The sequence below is a fragment of the Crocodylus siamensis genome, chromosome 6 (genome assembly GCF_052110815.1).
Source record: "Crocodylus siamensis isolate JL-2025a chromosome 6, ASM5211081v1, whole genome shotgun sequence".
NCBI classification, from domain to species: Eukaryota; Metazoa; Chordata; order Crocodylia; family Crocodylidae; genus Crocodylus; species Crocodylus siamensis.
This window is the reverse complement of record NC_143400.1, coordinates 65,188,370-65,206,849: the sequence shown is the minus strand read 5'-3', so window position 1 is coordinate 65,206,849 and position 18,480 is coordinate 65,188,370. Positions and strand designations below refer to the sequence as shown.

At 48.0% G+C, this 18,480-nt stretch overlaps 1 protein-coding gene across 3 annotated transcripts in view; it reads left to right on the top strand.

Annotated features, from left to right (window-relative positions):
- The first annotated feature begins 3,900 nt into the window (after positions 1 to 3,900).
- TFDP2 (transcription factor Dp-2) overlaps positions 3,901 to 18,480 on the top strand; it is a 151,327-nt gene continuing 136,747 nt past the window's right edge. For 2 of the 3 annotated variants that reach the window (XM_090051161.1, XM_090051160.1), the window contains exon 1: positions 3,901 to 4,017. The gene's annotated coding sequence lies outside the window, so the exon portion shown is untranslated. The remainder of the gene's footprint in view (positions 4,018 to 18,480) is intronic. The other variant, XM_090051163.1, reaches the window with a different exon arrangement.

The following is an 18,480-nucleotide window of genomic DNA, read 5'->3' as shown; positions in this document are numbered from 1 at the left end:
ACCTAATCTGGATTGAATCAAACTAGCTATATTTGTGGAAATGCTGTTCTTTGGTTCTGTTTCACATTAGGAATTCAGTGTTCGAAGACAGAACCTCTCTCTCCTAGAAGATCTGTATCCTGGTGTGAGGGGGAGATGGGTAGACATGAAGCTAGCTAACACAGACAGAGACTGAATTTGAGTAACTCGCAACTGGTCAAAAATCCAGTACAGTGTGTTTCCATCTTGTGCTTCAAAATGAAAGCTTCTGTTTAAGAAAGAACCAGACTCTTCAGCTTAACAAGATTGCTTTGTATCACGTCCTGAAACTGAAGAGGAGACTACTGGAAAACTTTCTTCTATGCGGAATCCTTTTAGGTCTAAAGGTGAGAGAGGCTATTTTATTGCCATCCAAAACAGCTGCTGCTTCTTCCATCAGCATAATGGAATGAGAAGGCCTGCTGGAAAGTAAACAGGGAGCAACTGTGTGCCATTAACTTGCATCCCTGATTTGAGCTGGGTCCCTAACACTGAAAGGAAAAGCCAAAGTTGGGCCCTACATCTTCCCTTCTTCCACTCTGTTAAATGTCAATATTGTTAATCTTCCAGTACTGTTCAAAATGCACAGCAAAAAGGGATAAGATCTATTCCTGGGTTAGGCTCAGAAAGGATAGCAACAAAGGTGATGTTGTGGTGGGTGTCTGCCATGGACCACCAGACCAGGAGGATGTGGTGGATGCGGCTTTCTTCAAACAGCTAGCAGAAGTTTCCTGATCACAAGTCCCCGTTCTTATGAGAGACTTCAGTCACCCTCCCAGTCACCTCCTGGGAGTGCAATACAGTAGTGCGCAAGCAATCTAGGCAGATTTTGGAGACTGCTGGGGACAACTTCCTGGTGCAGCTGTTGGGGAGACCAACTAGGTAGGGGCTGTGCTCTTCTTGACCTGCTGCTCACAAACAGGGAAGAATTGGTGGGGGATGTAGAAGTGGGTGGCAACTTGGGCAGAAGTGATCACGAGATGATTCCGTTCAGGATCGTGAGGAAAGGACGGATGGAGAACAGCAGAGTAAGGACCCTGGTCTTCAGAAAAGCAGACTCTGACTCACAAAACTGATGGGCAGGATCCCCCCGGAGGCCAGTCTGAGGGGAAGGTCATCCAGTAGAGCTGGCTGCACTTTAAAGAAATCTTACTGAGGGCATAGGAACAAACCATCCCGATAAACAGAAAGACTAGCAAGTATGGCAGAAGACCAGCTTAGCTTAAGAAGGGAACTTTTCAGTGAGCTAAAACACAAAAACGAATCTTACAATAAGTAGAAACTTGGACAAACAACTAGGGAGGAATATGAGAGTATTACTTGGGCATGCAGGGGTGAGATCAGAAAGTCCAAAGTGCAATTAGAGTTGCTGCTAGCAAAGGACATATAGGGTAACAAGAAGGTTTTCTGCAAGTATGTCAGCAACAAGGAGGATCATGGAAAGTGTGGGTCCCTTACTGAAAGGGGGAGGCAACCTTGTGACAGGATGTGGAAAAGTCTAAAGTTCTCAATGCCTTTTTTACCTTAGTTTTCACAAGCAAGGTCAGCTCCCAGACTACTGAACCTGGTAGCAGTTTGGGGAGGAGGTGAGCAGCCAACAGTGGCAAAACAACAGATTAGGGACTATTTAAAAAAGTTGGACATGTAAGTCTGTGGGGCCAGATGCAGTGCACCCAAGTGTGCTGATAGAGTTAGCCAAAGTGACTGTAAAGCCACTGGCCTTCTTCTTTGAAAACTCATGACAACTGGAAAAAGGCAAATAATAATGCTTATCTTTAAGAAAGGGAAGAAGCAGGATCCAAGCAACTATAGACAGGTCAGTCTCACCTCAGTCCCTGGAAAAAAACATAGAGCAGGTCCTCAAGAAATTCATTTCTAAGCACCTGGAAAAGGTAATTGGGACCAGTCAGCATGGATTCACTAAGGGCAAGTCATGCCTGACCAAACTGATTACCTGTTCTGATGAGATGACTGGCTCTGTGGATGCAGGGAAAGCAGTAGATGTGGTATACCTTGACTTTGGCAAGGTCTCTTGCAAGCAAACTAAGGAAGTATGGGTCCGATGAATGAACTGCAAGGTGGACAGAAAACTGGCTAGATCATCAGGCTGGAGCAGTGACTCCATGTTTAGGCGGCAGCCAGTATGAAGTGGAGTCTCCCAGGGGTTGGTCTTGGGGCTGTTTTCTTTCACTATCTTCATCAGCGACCTGGAAGGTGGGAGGGAGTATACCCTCAACAAGTCTGCAGATGACACCAAGTTGTGGGGAGTAGTAGATATGTTGGAAGGTATGGCTGGGATTCAGATAGACCTAGACAAATTGGAGGATTGGACCAAAAGAAATCTTATGAGGTTCAATAAGAACAAGTGTAAAGTCCTGCAACGAGGACAGAAGAATCCTAAGCACCAGTATAGGCTGAGAACTGACTTGACTGAGCAACAGCACTGCAGAAAAGGATGTGGAGGTTACAGTGGACAATAAGCAGAATATGAGCCAACAGTGCTGTTGTTGCAAAGAAGGCTAACAGCATACTGGGCTGCATTAGTAGGAGCGCTGCCAGCAGAGTGAGGGGAGTGGTCCTTCCCTTCTATTCGGTTTCCCCCTTTATTCCTCCTCCCTTCCCTGCTTTACCTTTTGTCTAATTTCTACCTATTTACATTCTCACTGACACCCTCCCTCTTTTAGCATCTCATTCCTTGGAGTCTCAGAAGAGCAGAGACTCTCTATACCTGAAGAAGGGTGATTGCCCCCGAAAGCTTGCTAAGAACTTTTTTCCAACTATTCAGTTGATCTAATAAAAGATATCACACTTACTCAAAGAACCTTGCCATTTTAGGATTACAACATTCATAGATTAGTATCTAAATTTGATAGCCATTAGACTGCTTCAGGGGTAGCTGCATGGATTAATTTTAGATTGCCATTAAAATATCTTAATTGGGCAATCGTTCACAATGTGTTGCACCGTCTGAAAAAAATCGCACCACACTCGCAGCCCTGAAAAATCGCATCACGGTTGCAACCTGGACGCTCTTTGATTCTCCATTTATGGAATTAGTGTCCACATTTTCCATGAGGAATACAAATATGATTCAAAGAGGACCAAATCTTTGTTGGTAGGACAAATCCTGGCTGGGGCCAGTAGGGTTGCTAAAAATGTATTTATGCAGCAGGTCTGTATTTGCCCAGCCTTCCCTCCATTGCTCTTCAATGCACATATAGCTTCTTTATAACTCCTGCTCCGTGCCCTCAGCATCTCAGAGTTACACCACCTCAGGCAACGGGTAACTCTGGCCCATGCTTCCTTGCTTTAGTCAGTGCCACAAAGCTGAGAATGACCCTTGCAGTTCTTCAGCATCCCACGATGCGCTGCTCCCCGCCCATTCCACCCCAGGGTCCTGGCCCCCAGCCACAGCTACTTGCAGCCCCCCCGGGGCAAGGTCTGGCCCTGCAGGCAAGGGGCAGTGTTAACCCTGAAGGTGCCACTGTTCTCAGCACCTCCCTACCCCGTGCATGCAGGACCCGGCACCTGCGGCACGTGGCGACAGGCCCCGCTCCTGGGGCCGCCCCCAGGGCCGGGCTAGGCCGGGCGCTGCCTGTCTTGGAGCGGTGCCCTTCACTATGCAAATCAGCGGAGGGAGGCGATCAAGTCCGTGCTCATCTCCCGCCTCTACGAGACCCGGGGTCAAAGGCAACCGGACACTCCTAGGGCGCATGCGCCGCCCCGACCCCCGGTTCGATCCACGCCTTGGCCCCGCCCCGCCCCCGCCGGAGCAGCGACTGGGATTGGCGGGCGGATTGTGTACACACACGAGGCAGCGCCAATGGGCGGCTGCCGGCGCCTGACGTCAGGCGGAGGGCCGGCCAATGAGAGCGGGCGGTTGTCAGACGCCGCCAAGCTTGTGCGGGGGAGCTGTGCTGGGCTCAGGCGCCGGGAGCTGGGTCCGGGTCCGCATCGCCGCCGCAGGGCCGCTCTCCGCGCCGGGCCCACCGGCACCTGGTAAGGACGCGCCGAGCGCCGCGGCGCCCTCGGAGCTGCCTGCGAGCGCGTCCTACTCCCCGGCGCGGCAGGGACAGCGGCGCGGGCGGGCCGGGCCCTTGGGCTGACAGTGCACCGGGGCTCTGCGACGGCGGCGCGGCTGGGTTGGGCGCGGCGGGAGCAGGCGCGGCGGCTCTTCCTGCTCCGGGCCGGGTGGTGGGGGCGGGGCCTGAAGCGCCGGCGCCGCCCGGTCTTGGCCCTGCGGCGGGGCCAGCCGGGTCCTTCCCGACTCCTGGCGGCGGCGGAGCAGGCAGCGCCCGCGGTCGCTTTGCGCCGTCAGGGCCCCGGGAGGAGTCGGGCGTGGGCGGCTGCCGACGCGGCCTGGGGTCGGGGAAGGCTGAACAGCCCGTGGCTCGGCCGAGAAACGCGGCTCGGGGCTGGGTAGCCGCTCCTGCGCTGAGGAGGAAGTTGTCCGGCTGCCCAGAGCTTCACCCGCATCCTTGGTTCACCCTTGTATTGCCTGGGAAGCCAGGCCTGGCCTCTTCTTGAGGCGGCTCTGTCCTCTACGAAGGGCTTCGGCCTCCTGTGATGTCCACCTGGCTCGACTTGTGCCCAGAGTTGCCAACTTAATAGAAGAGTCAGCATAGAAAGGGGGGTGTTTGGGGGCCTGTTTAAGTATGCCAAAGCTTCTTTCTTCTTATTAAAGCAACTTGGCTTTCCTAAATTTGTTCCTCTTCAATAACTTAAATCTTCTTCCTTGAAAATCTGGTTACATTTAGCAAAGATATTGTCTGGTGGTGACTGGGTCACACAGACGTTGCACCTAGTTCTTAGAAATTCCCCTGTAACTGGCTCGTGAGCTGGAACTTGGATTCTGTTACCTGGCAAACGTGCCCTTGTATGCTAGAGTATGCTGATCCTGAAAGCAACTGCCTTCTCTTTAGGTTAGTTTGTGGCTAGTAAAACAGTTGATCTGGTGACTGAGCTTTGTCTTTCACAGTATTCGCATCAAGGTGATAGAAGTGAGTTTACCGACGAGTTATCTGAACTGCCAAATGAGGTTACTTGTTTGAATCCTAGCACTGATATTTTATACATATAGACGCACTTAATGTGTGGAGCCCTTCCTTAGACTAGACTACTGGACATTAGTGCAATGCCTAGACAGCAACTTGATCAAGCCCTAAGGAGAAAGCAAAAAGTAGGGTGCCTCACCCTAACTGGTTCAGAGAGGCATGAGCTTTGGTAGGCAACTACCTACTTAATTCGGAGCATCTGATTTAACTGACAGAAGAGAAATTATTTAATGGGAAGGAAGAGGCTACAACAGCAGAAGTGGTTACAAGAGGGGGATGACTTTTTCCAAAAAAAAAAGAGGGGGTGGAGGGAAGGGAATACAGAATATTTTCCCCATTCCCACCACTACCTCCCCAAGACAACTTTTGCTTGTTAACTTTAGACTGGGATGACCTCTTCTAGCGGAGATGCCGATCACATGGTACACCTGTGCCCTAAAATAAGAGGGAGAAGAAAAATGGTAACACGGGAGTTCCTCTTCATAGGACTGTTGTATATTAGCTAATTTCTAAGAGCAATCTTGTATTCGGCTATAAAACCCTCAAACTTTTATAACCACTTCCTGTTTGTGCACAAAATCATTGCTGTAATACAAAAAAAGAAGAGGCAGTTAGACTTAAGTTATACTTCAGTGGATACAGTTTATAATCTTTATTAAGTTATACACCTGTCATTTATGTACTGCTGTTAACACAGCGCAATGCAAGCTTTCTGCCTATCTTGCTACTTGTAGCCTCAGCTGAGCAGTTCAGGTGTTACTATATTAAATATAATCTATCTAATATACTATCTGATTATTTATTACATAAAGTGGTTACCTTCTGATATCAATTGATGAGACAAAAACCCTGTATGTTCCTCACTTTTTTTCATCATTCATTTCAACATGAAGCTGAAAAATTCTGTTCTTCTAGTACCATTATTTAGATGCTTAATGTGAAGACCTTTTTCCTTGGATGATCAAGGTATTTTAGTGAATTACTGCACCTGTTAGAAAACTTCAACTCTAGTAATCTTGTGAAACTTATCCTGTTGTTTTGTTCCTGGTGGGTGCTTTTCTACACTAGAAGTTGTGTGACAGTTAATATGATTTGATATAATCTTTCTGCTCATCAAAAGCCTATTGCTAAAAGTATGGCAATTCCTAATTCCATTCATTTAGTTGTGTGAAGAAGCTTGCTTGATTTTAGGCTGTCTATTACAAACTGCTTCTAAGACGTTCAAGCAGAATGATGTTCAAAAGGTGCTTATTCTTATGTGAGAATTTATTGAATTTATTCTCTTTGCATACTTTTTGGAGCTTCTTGTGCACCTGGAAGGTCATGAGCAACCTCAGATGAACTGAGAAAGGTGGTGTCAGCTTCATTCTGCTGTAGAGGAGAATCTACTTACAGGAACAGTACCAAAAAAAAAAAAAGCCATAGAGTGGTGTAAGGGAGGTTCCTGGAGAACTTGATCAAATTCAGTAAGAAAGAATAAAGAGGGGATATAGCTGGGAAAGGGAAACTGTTTAGCTAAGTTGTATGTCACATTTTTAACTGCAGTTGCTACAACTAAACAGGCTCAGATTAATTGGGATGGTTTTATTGATGTTTCCTTAAAGGTTTTGGCATTGCATTGACTTTTATTTGCTTTCTAAATGTGTGGCAATGATTAGAGGAAAAATGCCTCATTCTCTATTGGCATAATTTATGGGATCTTACTACTAGCTAGAGGGTTGTATGAGTAGACTTTTGTAGACTAGTAGGTAGTGGATACTGAAAAGTAAAGACAAACACATTTTCTCCTGCCATGAAACATGTTCTTGAAGCTGGGCCTTGGCTGTATCCCCATAATGTTAATGCGAAGTCAACAGGCCACACAAGTCCATGCTTTCTTAAATGTACCTAACTTTGGTGTTTAAGTAATTCAGTGGAAAATCAGCTAAAATAGATTAGTCCCCTGAGATATACAAGTTAAATGAAACCTGGCAGTTTAAAAAGCTGGTAAGAAATATCAGTATGGTGATTTGAGGTTTCTTTTCTAACTTTTTAAAAGGTGGGGTGCAGAAGGTGGTGGAAATACTGAAACTCTGAATCATCTTGGCTTTTACGCTTACAGTTGGCAACTAAATGTTTACGCTTGTATAAAACTGTCTTTTAAGAGAAATGGCTTAATAAACTTAAAAATACAGCTGTATTGTAAGAAGATGGTGAAAGATCACTGGCCAGTGTCTATTTCTGTAGTTTTTCTGAAATAACATTTTGCCATAGTACCAATTTTTCTAGAAAATGATGGTCTTTAATAAAAAGCATTTACTGCTTCATGAAATGCAAGTTGTGTCTTGTGGTTTGTATGCTTTTACTAGAAAAATATAGAACTCTCTTTAATTGAAACTAAATCCTTATTTCAATTCAGTTTGAAGAATATTATAGAAAAAACTATTAAACTACTTCAGTACCGGGGTAGGACTTGGCATAAAATCAAAGCTTTCTCATAGGATATCTTAATTCTAGTAAGAAGTGTAGTTATTAAATAAAAAGTAAGAGTTTTATAAGAAGTGACTTCATCTGGTCAAATAGACTGAATTGTCAGAACTGAGAAATTCAGGCCTTTAGGTGCAGTTAGTAGAAGTAAGATTTCCCACAACCACTTGTCTATCAGAATTATTAAAAAGCAATTAATCTTGAGAGAGACTTCAGAACAAGTTCTAATAAATTCCAGAAATAAAGACAGCCAGTTGAAAACATACACTGTATGCCTATAACAAGCTAGTGAAAGCTAGGATGCCAGCTGTCTAGAGCCACCTGTTTCAGTGTCTGAACTGTTATCAGTTCAGACATGTCATTTCTGGCCAACTTGTTTTGTTGAGAAACTTTCCTGATTAGTTATCAGGAAAATATTTCTTGAAAATTAGCTTCAGTAGTGCCAGACTTTTGGTCTAAATGTTTCGGTCTGAACCTCTAAATGTTTGTCACCAAGCAAATGTTAAAATAATCAGCTTGCATTTAGCTCGGATGACTGTAATAGAAAATCAAACCAGGTTTGATACTGTTCTAGAAAACAAACAAACACCCCCCCCCCCAAAATAGCAATATCTGTACACTTTCTACTGCCCCATATTGCTATATTTTTTTTCTTTTAATTATACAAGATGAAATTTCATGGGTGCTTTATGAAACAGTCATGAATGCGTAGTTTGAGGCCTGAGAGGGCTTGCATGTGAGCAGGTGCCTGTACCTGGTACTGTTAAGACAGTAACTTCTGCATGTACCCAGAAGCAGAGTTTTATGTTTTCTGGGACACTTTATTGAGAAATATAAGATGCCTTGTAGTGTGAAATACGGTGGAAAATATAAGGTGGCTGCTGAGTGAGGATTTTCAGGATTGTGAGAGGCAAAGACTTTTTCAATTTTAAGCATTGAAACTTCAGATTCAACTAATGTGTTGGTAGGTTGACCATATTTCCTTAGTCTTAAAACAGGACTACCTTTCCCCAGTGCCACTGTAGCATACTCAGCTGAGTGCACCAGAGAGTAACAGTCTGGGAGCTGCCAGGACTCCAAAATATTGACTTTGGTTCTATTTCTTTTGCAAGTGCCTGATTTTTTTTTTCCCCAACATCTTCTGACATTAAATATTCTTCTTGGGTTTTATATTGAATGCATGTCTCCAGTTGACAATCTGTGCTTCATTAGTGCTGGTCTATAATTTGATAGTGCTATGAGTGCATCAGTGTCTGGTTCTGGTTTTTTTTGGGTTTTTTTTTTTTTAATTTCTTTTAGAAGTTGCTTTTATATTTTTTTTGCCACTCTGATCTAATGTATTTAGATAGCCACTAAGCCCCATTGTTGCCAGTGTCTAAACCAAAATCTCAGTGCCAACGTTTTGAGCTTATATCCATCGTCAGACACTCCTATATCAGGTTTACCATATGTAAGAAAAATAGATTTGATGTGCACTATGTGCATGACTGGGAACATCTTCTATGAAGCTGTCTCAGATGTGAGGGGTTTTCAACCCTTTTTAACAAGTATACCCCTTCTCTCAAAGTTTCTGCCTGGGTACCCCTTTATATTTTTTTTTTCTCTTTTTTTTTTTTTTTCTAAGGGGGGGAGCAGATCATGGCCCCCACAGTAAGGGAGGGAGTGGGGCCGGGACTGCACTGCCATGGTGGAGCATGGGACAGAGCCGTGGGTGGATCGTCCGGGGGGCTGCCCAGTCAGGGTGGGGTGTGGGACTGAGCAGTGCAGGGAGTGGCTCCTGCTGCTACGTGTACCCAGAGAGGGTATGGAGGTGTGTGCCCCCAGATCTGTGCGTGGGGTGAGGGTGAGCTGCTGGTGCAAATGGGCCAGCACCGGGTTCTTCCCTGCGGAGAACTGAGCCAGGCTGCTCTCAGGGTTGTGGGGGCTACAGTGAATTCTGGAGTGGCTGCAGCCCTTCCTGTAGCTCCCTTCCAGTACTGCTGCTGCTGCTTGCCCCAACCACAGTTTGGTGCAGCCCTGGCCCCAGCCTATGTGAAGATCCGGAGGCATATCTCCCCATACCCTCCCAGGGTGCATGCAGCAGCAGGAGCTACCCCCTGCACAGCTCAGTCTGGTGCCCTGCCCCACTACCTCCCCCACTGGGGCCTCAATCTGCACCCCCACAGGCACCCTTCCTAACAACATGCTTACCAGCTGGACCTGGCTGCTCTCCTGGCCACCTGTGCTGACAGTGCATGCATGTGGCATTTATTGGACATAGTCATTCTGTGCATCCCCTACAACCTTTTTAAGTACGCCTAGGAGTACATGTACCCCCGGTTGACAACCATTTGTCTATAGCAGTGAAGGAGCCAACCTTTTTGGTAGGTGGGCACCCCCTCCTCCCCCCCCCCCAAGTGCCACCTTGATCCCTCTCCCTTACCAGATCTGCTGCTTGGCTTTCTGCTCCCAGACCAAATTGCTGCTTTGCTTTCTGCCTTGGCTCTCTTGCCTGATCTGATGTTCATTCTGCTCCCATCCCCATCTGCTGCCTGTCCCCTTCCTCAGGCAGGGTGACTACCCCTGTTGTAGAACACATAAGTAATCCTTTTTTTTTTTTTTTTCTTTTACTGTAGACAAATTAATGTTTATTTTTCTCTAAGAACACAATTTATATATACCACAGATGTGAGTTCTCTTGCTTAATCTGGACTGTATTTTGTCATTTGTAGCTAACTTTGTAGACTTCCTTGATGTTTCTGTCAATATAATGTCAATCTTTGATATTCATTAAACCTTTTTAATAGCATCTTTGTTGTAATTTTTTAAGGCTCACTATATTGGTGCTTTCAGACAAATTCTGTTTAGTACTGAAACAACACCCTTGTAATGGAAATAGGTGCCTGGGCTACAGCTCTTCCAGTAGTCATATGCTAATAGCTATAACTGCTGTGTGCAGGATCTCCTTCTGCACTGTTGCTCAAACAGCTGTCCCTATTTTCTCTGAAAGTGGACAATTTTGTTTTCTTTCTCTCTTTATTTCTCAGGTACTCCAGAACTTTGTATCTGCATCCACTAGATTTCTTCCTGGCTTGTATTCAGTTTTATAAACTATACAGTTGTTACAAGGGAAAATTTTTAGAGGGGGAGCTGTTTGCCTGGCCCCTTTTGGCAAGAACAGTAAATTGCCAGTTTATATTGGCCATCATAAAATAGTTAAGCTTTTTACATCTAGAAACTGAAGCCATAGCTGCCTTTTCTGTATGAGTATATTGACATTTAGTTCTTGTAGACATGTATAAAGTCCTTGGAGGTACCTATGAATAGCCAAGTATCTGTAAACCTGTGCCTCTTTAATGCCTTAAATGTCTTGGATTTTTCAGAAAGGCTAGGGAGGGATTGGACATCCTTATGCTTTCTCAAGCTGAGGTTCAGCAGCTGAATTGGGTGGATATTTCCCTACTTAAGTCATAGTTCTGAGGAATTTTTATATCCTTTCCTTGTCTTGGAGGTGGGCATGTAATTGGTGGTTTCAGTCTTGCTGCAACTTACCTGTTCATTGTTCTGTTCTCTTTCAAATAGGTTGTTTCTGTTGTAGAGAGGTTTGTTCTGGTCTTTCTTCAGACTGTATTAAGCCTCTGGCCATGTTCTTACTGTCTTTCTTCCAGATAACAATGTTCTCCGTGTAGACTGTAGTACTCTATTCACTACCAAAATCATACTTATAGGGCTGGAAGGGACCCCGAAGGATCATTTGGTCCAGCCACCTGGATGAGCAGGAAAGACATCTGGGGTCAGGTGACTGTCCAGTCTTCCCCTGAAGACCACTAGGGTAAATGATTGGACCACCTCTTGGGGGAGCTTTTTCCATAGTTTGGACACCCTGGTTGTAAAGAAGTTTTTTTTCCTAATGTTCAGCCTGAAACTATCTTCCAGGAGTTTGTGGATGTTGTTTCTAGTTTTCCCCCAGGACATCCTGGTGAACAGTTGTTCACCAAGCCCCTGCTGTATACACCTCTGATATAGTGGTAAGCCACAATCAGGTCCCCTCTCAGCCTTCTTTTCTTTAGGCTGAAGAGTCCAAGATCCCTCAGCCTCTCTTCCCTCAGATATGAAGCTGGCAGCAGTGTGGATTCGCCATGGCTGTTCATCCTAGCTCCGCTCATCCTGAGGTGGCCACCCTGATTTGCACCCCCCCCCCCGCAGGGACAGTTCTGCTCTTGAGCTTTAGCACATCCTAAAATGTTGTTGTCTTCTAGTGAAACACTTTAGGTGCCAATATAACCAAAGTGGTAGTATGTGGAATCGGTGCTTTTTGAAAAGATATTTTGCCAAAATGTTGTATCCAGGGCAGAAATGATATGTGCTATCAGCTTCATTCTGTGTTTCTGTCCTGCTAACTAATGGATGATTGATTTGGATGTGTATGTAAGCTAAATGTTCCAGCTCTTTCTACAATGACTTCCAAGTTTTACCCTCTCTGTTCTGCTTGCAGTTGTTCCCAGAGCTATGAGCTTACTTTGCTCCTGTCTTACTTTAAATTGTAAGGGAACCTTTTTTTTGGGGGGGGGGAACGGGTGTTGTGGGGTGGTTGTACTTCTAGCTCTGTTCAGTACTCTGAGGGTGCATGTAAACCAGACTAATCTACTGTGCAGTAAAACATCACTATGTAACCGAGAGCTGAGTCCTGCAGGCTGTCCTGTGCAACTGGGAGATAGGTCCCTTCCGACCTTAGAAACTATGAAACTGAGTAGATAATCTAGTCCGACCCCCTGTCATGGCAGGAAGGAGTACTGGGGTCAAACGACCCCAGCAAGGTGTTCATCCAGCCTCCTCTTAAAGACCCCCAGGGTAGGAGCCAGCACCACCTCTCTTGGAAGTTGATTCCAGATCCTAGCTGCCCTGACAGTGAAGTAGTGCCTCCTGATGTCTAGCCTAAATCTACCCTCTGCCAGCTTGTGACCGTTATTCCTAGTTACTCCTGGTAGTGCTTGAGGGAACAGGGACTTCCCCAGTGCCTGCTGATCCCTCTGACTAGTTTGTAACAGGCCACTAGATCCCCCTGCCCCCCGCCTTCTCTTGTGGAGGCTGAACAGGTTCAGGTCCCTGAGCCTTTCCTCATAAGGTCTTCCCTGCTCCCCCCTGTCTATGCGAGTGGCCCTCCTCTGGACCCTCTCCATGTTGTCCACATCCCTCCTGAAATGCGGCGCCCAGAACTGGACGCAGTACTCCAGCTGCAGCCTGACCATTGCCACATAGAGGGGGAGTATTGCCTCCTTGGACCTGCTTGAGATGCATCTGTGGATGCATGACAAGGTACGGTTGGCCTTCCTGACTGCATCCCCATGCTGCCGGCCCACGTTCATCTTGGAGTCAATGATGACTCCAAGATCCTTTTCTGCCTCTGTACTGACAAGAAGGGAGTTCCCCAGCCTGTAGGTGTGGTGCTGGATGTTCTTCCCCAGGTGCATCACTTAGCACTTGTCGGTGTTGAATCCCATCCTATTCTCATTCGCCCACCCATGTAACCTGTCTGATTTGTAGCGTATTGCTCCCTTCTAGTGTGCCCACATCTTAGTGTCATCAGCAAACTTGAACAGGATGCTTTTTACTCCCTCGTCCAAGTTGCTGATGAAGATGTTGAACAGTGTGGGCCCGAGGACCGAGCCCTGCGGAACCCCACTGCCCACGTCCTTCCAGGCTGAAAATGACCCATCCACCACCACTGTCTGGGTGCGGCCCTCCAGCCAGTTGGTGACCCAATTGACTGTATGGGTGTCAACACCACAGTCCCCCAGTTTCTTAATGAGAACAGGGTGCGAGACAGTGTCGACGGCCTTCTGGAAGTCCAGGAAGACTATGTCCACTGCTACCTCTGCATCTCGTGATTTGGTGATCTGATCATAGAAGGCCACCAGGTTGGTCTGACAGGATCTGATGCTAATCAACCCGTGTTGGTTGTCCCTAAGCACACCCTCCTCTGCTGGCCCCTCATGGATATGTGCCAGAATAATTTTCTCAAAAAGCTTGCCCGGGATTGAGGTAAGACTAACTGGCCTATAGTTTCCTGGGTCCTCCTCCTTCCCCTTTTTGAAGATGGGAACCACAATGAGTACCACACCAGAGCACCACGAGTGCTCGTAAAGCCGTGCCAGGGGTCCTGCAATGATCTCGGCCAATTCCTTTAGTACTCTAGGGTGGAGATTGTCTGGAATGGCTGACTTGAATACATCCAGTCCCTCCAGAAATTCCCTAACTAGTTCCTCACTAACCCTTGGCCTAGGTGCGCCTCCCCTGGGGCCTGAGTGGCCCAGTGAGGGGGTGACTATTCCGGTCCCTGCTTAGGAAATTGGAGGCAAAGAAATCGTTAAATATGTTGGCTTTGACGTCTGGTGTGACGACCAAATTTCCTAACGTGTCCTGCAGGGGCTCCACATTACCTGGAACCTTCTTTTTACCCCCTACGTATTTAAAGAAGGACTTATTGTCCTTAATCTGGGAAGCTAGTCCCAGTCCCATCTCTGCCTTGGCCTTCCTGACTGCCCCCCTGCATCCCTGAGCAACTGCAGTATAGTCCTCCATGGTGATGGCCCCTCCCTTCCATTGGGTCTACGCCTCCCTTTTAGCTAGATGTTCCCAGATGCTTTTGGTGAGCCATGGGGGCTTGTGTGCCCTCCTGCTCCCTTTGATCTGTGTTGGGATTACCTCCCTTTGGGCTTGGAGGATCGTCTCCTTGAGGAGCGACCACTGTCCTTGGACACCTGGCTCCCCTCCCCTCTGGGACCTCAGTGCTTCCCTGACTATATTCTCCTTAGCTCATTGAAGTTTGCCTTCCTGAAATCTAGGGCTGCTGCCTTGCTGCAGGCCTTTGCCACCTTGCACTGGATGGTGAATTCCAGCAGACGATGATCACTGTCACCCAGGTGGTCGAATACCTGCAGCCCCCTCACCAGGTCATCTCCCATGGCCAGCACCAGGTCCAACAAGGCATCTCCCCTGGTGAGGCTGTGCACCTCCTGGGTTAGATGGAGATCCTGCACTCTGGCTAAGAACCTATGTAAGCGATCATTTCTGGCTAACTGCCCTTCCCAGCAGATGTCTGGGAAGTTCAGGTCCCCCATGACTACCACATCCTTAGGTGGGTCAGGAGAACCACACCTTCTGGAATATTGCCCTTCTTGAGGGGATGCTGGAGGTGCAGGAGAAGCAGGCTGCTGTGCTGGCTCAGGCACTCGAGGCCATGGAGGAGGACCCCCAGGTGCTGAACACCAGCCTGGCCCTGGTAGTCACCTGTTGTGCTGCCTGCCACCCAGTCCCCAGCTTCAGTCCCACCTGGCAGCTGGCCCTGGTTCTGCCTGCCACCTGCAGCCCCACACCAAGCCCCCCGTGGGCCTGGGAGGATGCCAAGGAGTGCTTGCAGTTGCCAGGCCCTCTGGCCCCACTCCCCAGCTGGGTCCCTCGGCAGCCAGGCTGCTGCCCACCACCTCCCCACCTACCATGTAGCCCCTGATTATGAGATGGCCCCTGGTGGACCCGGCCCTGTGCAGGAGGAGAAGGGAGCAGAACCTGGGCCATTGTCTTTGCTTTAGTGTCTGCGCCATGGTGGTACTACCAGAGGCTGGGGTACCAGGCACCTATCCTCTGGCTCCACACCATAGGCACCTCCAGCCTACCATTCCCCTTAACACTCGCACCCACCACACTCCTTTTGGGGTGGGGCTGTTGTTGGGGAAAGAGTTGCGGGGAGGAATAAAGATTTTTGATTGGAAACTGTCCAGAGTGTATATAGTCTTGGGGGATGTTCTCTTGGCCTCGGGTTGGTGGGCAGACACTTGGGTGCCTTACTGCAGGGGATGGGGAAGGGGGAGGAAGTGGTCTGCAAGTACCCTATGAATATGGTGCCCTGTCTACTGCTGCCAGGTGGAGAGCGTGGAGCATCCATGGTGCAGTTGCCACAGGCTCCTGGGACAGCATCCCCTGCCAGCCTGAGTCTGCCCTCCCCATAGAGACCTTTGGCACCTGGGCAGATGCATCTGGAGCTTGCAGCTCCCCATGGCAGCTGCAGGAGGTCAGAGCAGAGCAGGAGCAGGCAATCTTGATGGGGGATCTAGTGGTTGTTTACAAACTGGTCAGAGGGGACCAGCAGGCACTGGGGGAGTCTCTGTTCCCCCAAGCACTACCAGGAATGACAAGAAATAACAGTCACAAGCTGGCAGAGGGTAGATTCAGGCTAGATATCAGGAGGTGCTACTTCACTGTCAGGGTGGTTAGGATCTGGAACCAACTTCCAAGCGGAGGAAAGGCAGCAAGAAGGCACAGCAGCCCCCCTGGCTCTCCAGAGACCTAGCGGACCTACTGTGGCTAAAAAGGAAAGCCTACAAAGGATGGAGGATGGGATTCACCTCCAAGGAGGATTACTCCACGCTGGTCCGGTCCTGCAGGGAGCAAACCAGGAAAGCCAAGGCTGCAACTGAACTCCAACTAGCTTCAGGCATCAAGGACAACAAAAAGTCCTTTTTCAGATATGTGGGGAGCCAGAGGAAAAGCAAGGGCAACGCTGGACCCCTGCTAAACCAGATGGGGCAACTGACAACTGACGCCCAGGAAAAAGCCAACCTATTAAATAGGTACTTTGCGTCCGTCTTTCATCAGTCACACGGGATGCCCATGCCTGCTATGGGACAGGGAAATCTGGGTGAGGGGGATCCCCTACCCTCCATCAATGCTGACCTCATGAAGGAACACCTTGAGAAGCTGGATACCTTCAAGTCAGCTGGCCCTGACAACCTGCACCCCAGGGTACTGAAGGAGCCGGCGAGCCTCATAGCCCAGCCCCTGGCACGGATCTTTGAAAACTCCTGGCGCTCTGGTGTAGTGCCCGAAGACTGGAAGAAGGCCAATGTGGTGCCGATCTTCAAGAAAGGGAGGAGAGTGGATCCGGCTAACTACAGGCCCATTAGCCTGACTTCTATCCTGGGGAAGATCTTAGAAAAGTTTATTAAGGAGGCCATCCTTGATGGACTGGCCCAGGCTAACATTCTAAGGGATAGCCAGCACGGGTTTGTTGCGGGTAGGTCTTGTTTGACCAATCTCATTTCCTTCTATGACCAGGTGACCTATCACCTGGACAAGGGAGAAGAGGTTGATGTCATATATCTTGACTTCAAAAAAGCTTTTGATCTGGTATCCCATGATCACCTCTTGGCCAAACTGCCCAGTTGTGGCTTTGGCTCCACCACGATCCGCTGGCTGGGAAATTGGCTTTGTGGTCGGACCCAGAGGGTTGTGATTGATGGCAGTCACTCATCGTGGTGCCCTGTGACCAATGGGGTCCCTCAAGGCTCTGTCCTGGGACCCATCCTGTTCAACATCTTCATTAACGATGTGGACATTGGAGTCAGGAGTGGACTGGCCAAGTTTGCCGATGACACCAAACTTTGGGGCAAAGCATCCACGCCAGAAGATAGGCGGGTGATCCAGGCTGACCTGGACAACCTCAGCAAATGGGCAGACGAGAACCTCATGGTGTTTAACACCGATAAATGCAAGGTTCTCCACCTTGGGAGGAAAAACCTGCAGCACCCTTATAGGCTCGGCAGTGCTACGTTGGTTAGCACTACAGAAAAAGACTTGGGGGTCATCATTGACCACAAGATGAACATGAGCCTGCAATGCGATGCTGCGGCTAGTAAAGCGACCAAAATGCTGGCATGCATCCATAGATGCTTCTCGAGCAAATCCCGGGACGTCATTCTCTCCTTGTACTCGGCCTTAGTGAGGCCGCAGCTGGAGTACTGCGTCCAGTTTTGGGCTCCACAATTCCAAAAAGATGTGGAGAAGCTTGAGAGAGTCCAGAGGAGAGCCACGCGCATGATCAGAGGTCAGGAAAACAGATCTTAGGATGACAGGCTGAGAGCCATGGGACTCTTTAGCCTGGAAAAGCGCAGGCTCAGGGGTGATCTGATGGCCACCTACAAGTTTATCAGGGGTGACCACCAGGATCTGGGGGAACATCTGTTCACCAGAGCGCCCCAAGGGATGACTAGGTCGAGCGGTCACAAACTCCTGCAAGACCGTTTCAGGCTGGACATAAGGAAGAATTTCTTTACTGTCCGAGCCCCCAAGGTCTGGAACAGTCTGCCAGCGGAGGTGGTTCAAGCGCCTACATTGAACACCTTCAAGAGTAAATTGGATGCTTATCTTGCTGGGATCCTATGACCCCAGCTGACTTCCTGCCCTTTGGGCAGGGGGCTGGACTCAATGATCTCCCGAGGTCCCTTCCAGCCCTAATGTCTATGAAATCTATGAAAGCGAAGTGGTGTTGGCTCCTACCCTGGTGGTCTTTAAGAGGAGGCTGGATGAACACCTTGCTGGGGTCGTTTGACCCCAGTACTCACTCTTTCCTGCCATGGCAGTGGGTTGGACTTGATGATCTGCTCAGGTCCCTTCTGACCCTACCAACTATGAAACTGTTAATCCTATAAGGAACAAATCTGATTCCAACAGGATGCATGTGTAGACACCTTCCCAGGGCTCTCCTACTGTGCAGTAAGTCTAAATAGCATTAATTGTGTAGATGCACCCTCTGAGTATCCCTAACCCCTGGAAGATGTCTTCAATCTCTTCCTCAGTTGTTTGGGTCCTGGGCATCCTCTTGATGGGGGCTTGATTCACTTGGAAGCTTAAAGAAACAACCAATTCTAGTTCCTTGAGAGTTGCTTAGAATTTTCCAACAGTAATTATGAGTCTTCCAGTAGTCTCTTTCTGAGCCTTGTTTGATTTCCATTAGTCTTCTGCTAGTTCCCAGGATTGCAAAATTGACTCTTCAGCCTCAAATTGCCAGAGACCCTTTTGCAATTCTCTCTCTTTTACCCTTTGTGTAAAACCTCTTGTTTCATTTTTATTCAGAGTGCAGTATTCAAATATCTTTACTCCTGCTTACAGTTGTCTACCTTCATTAACT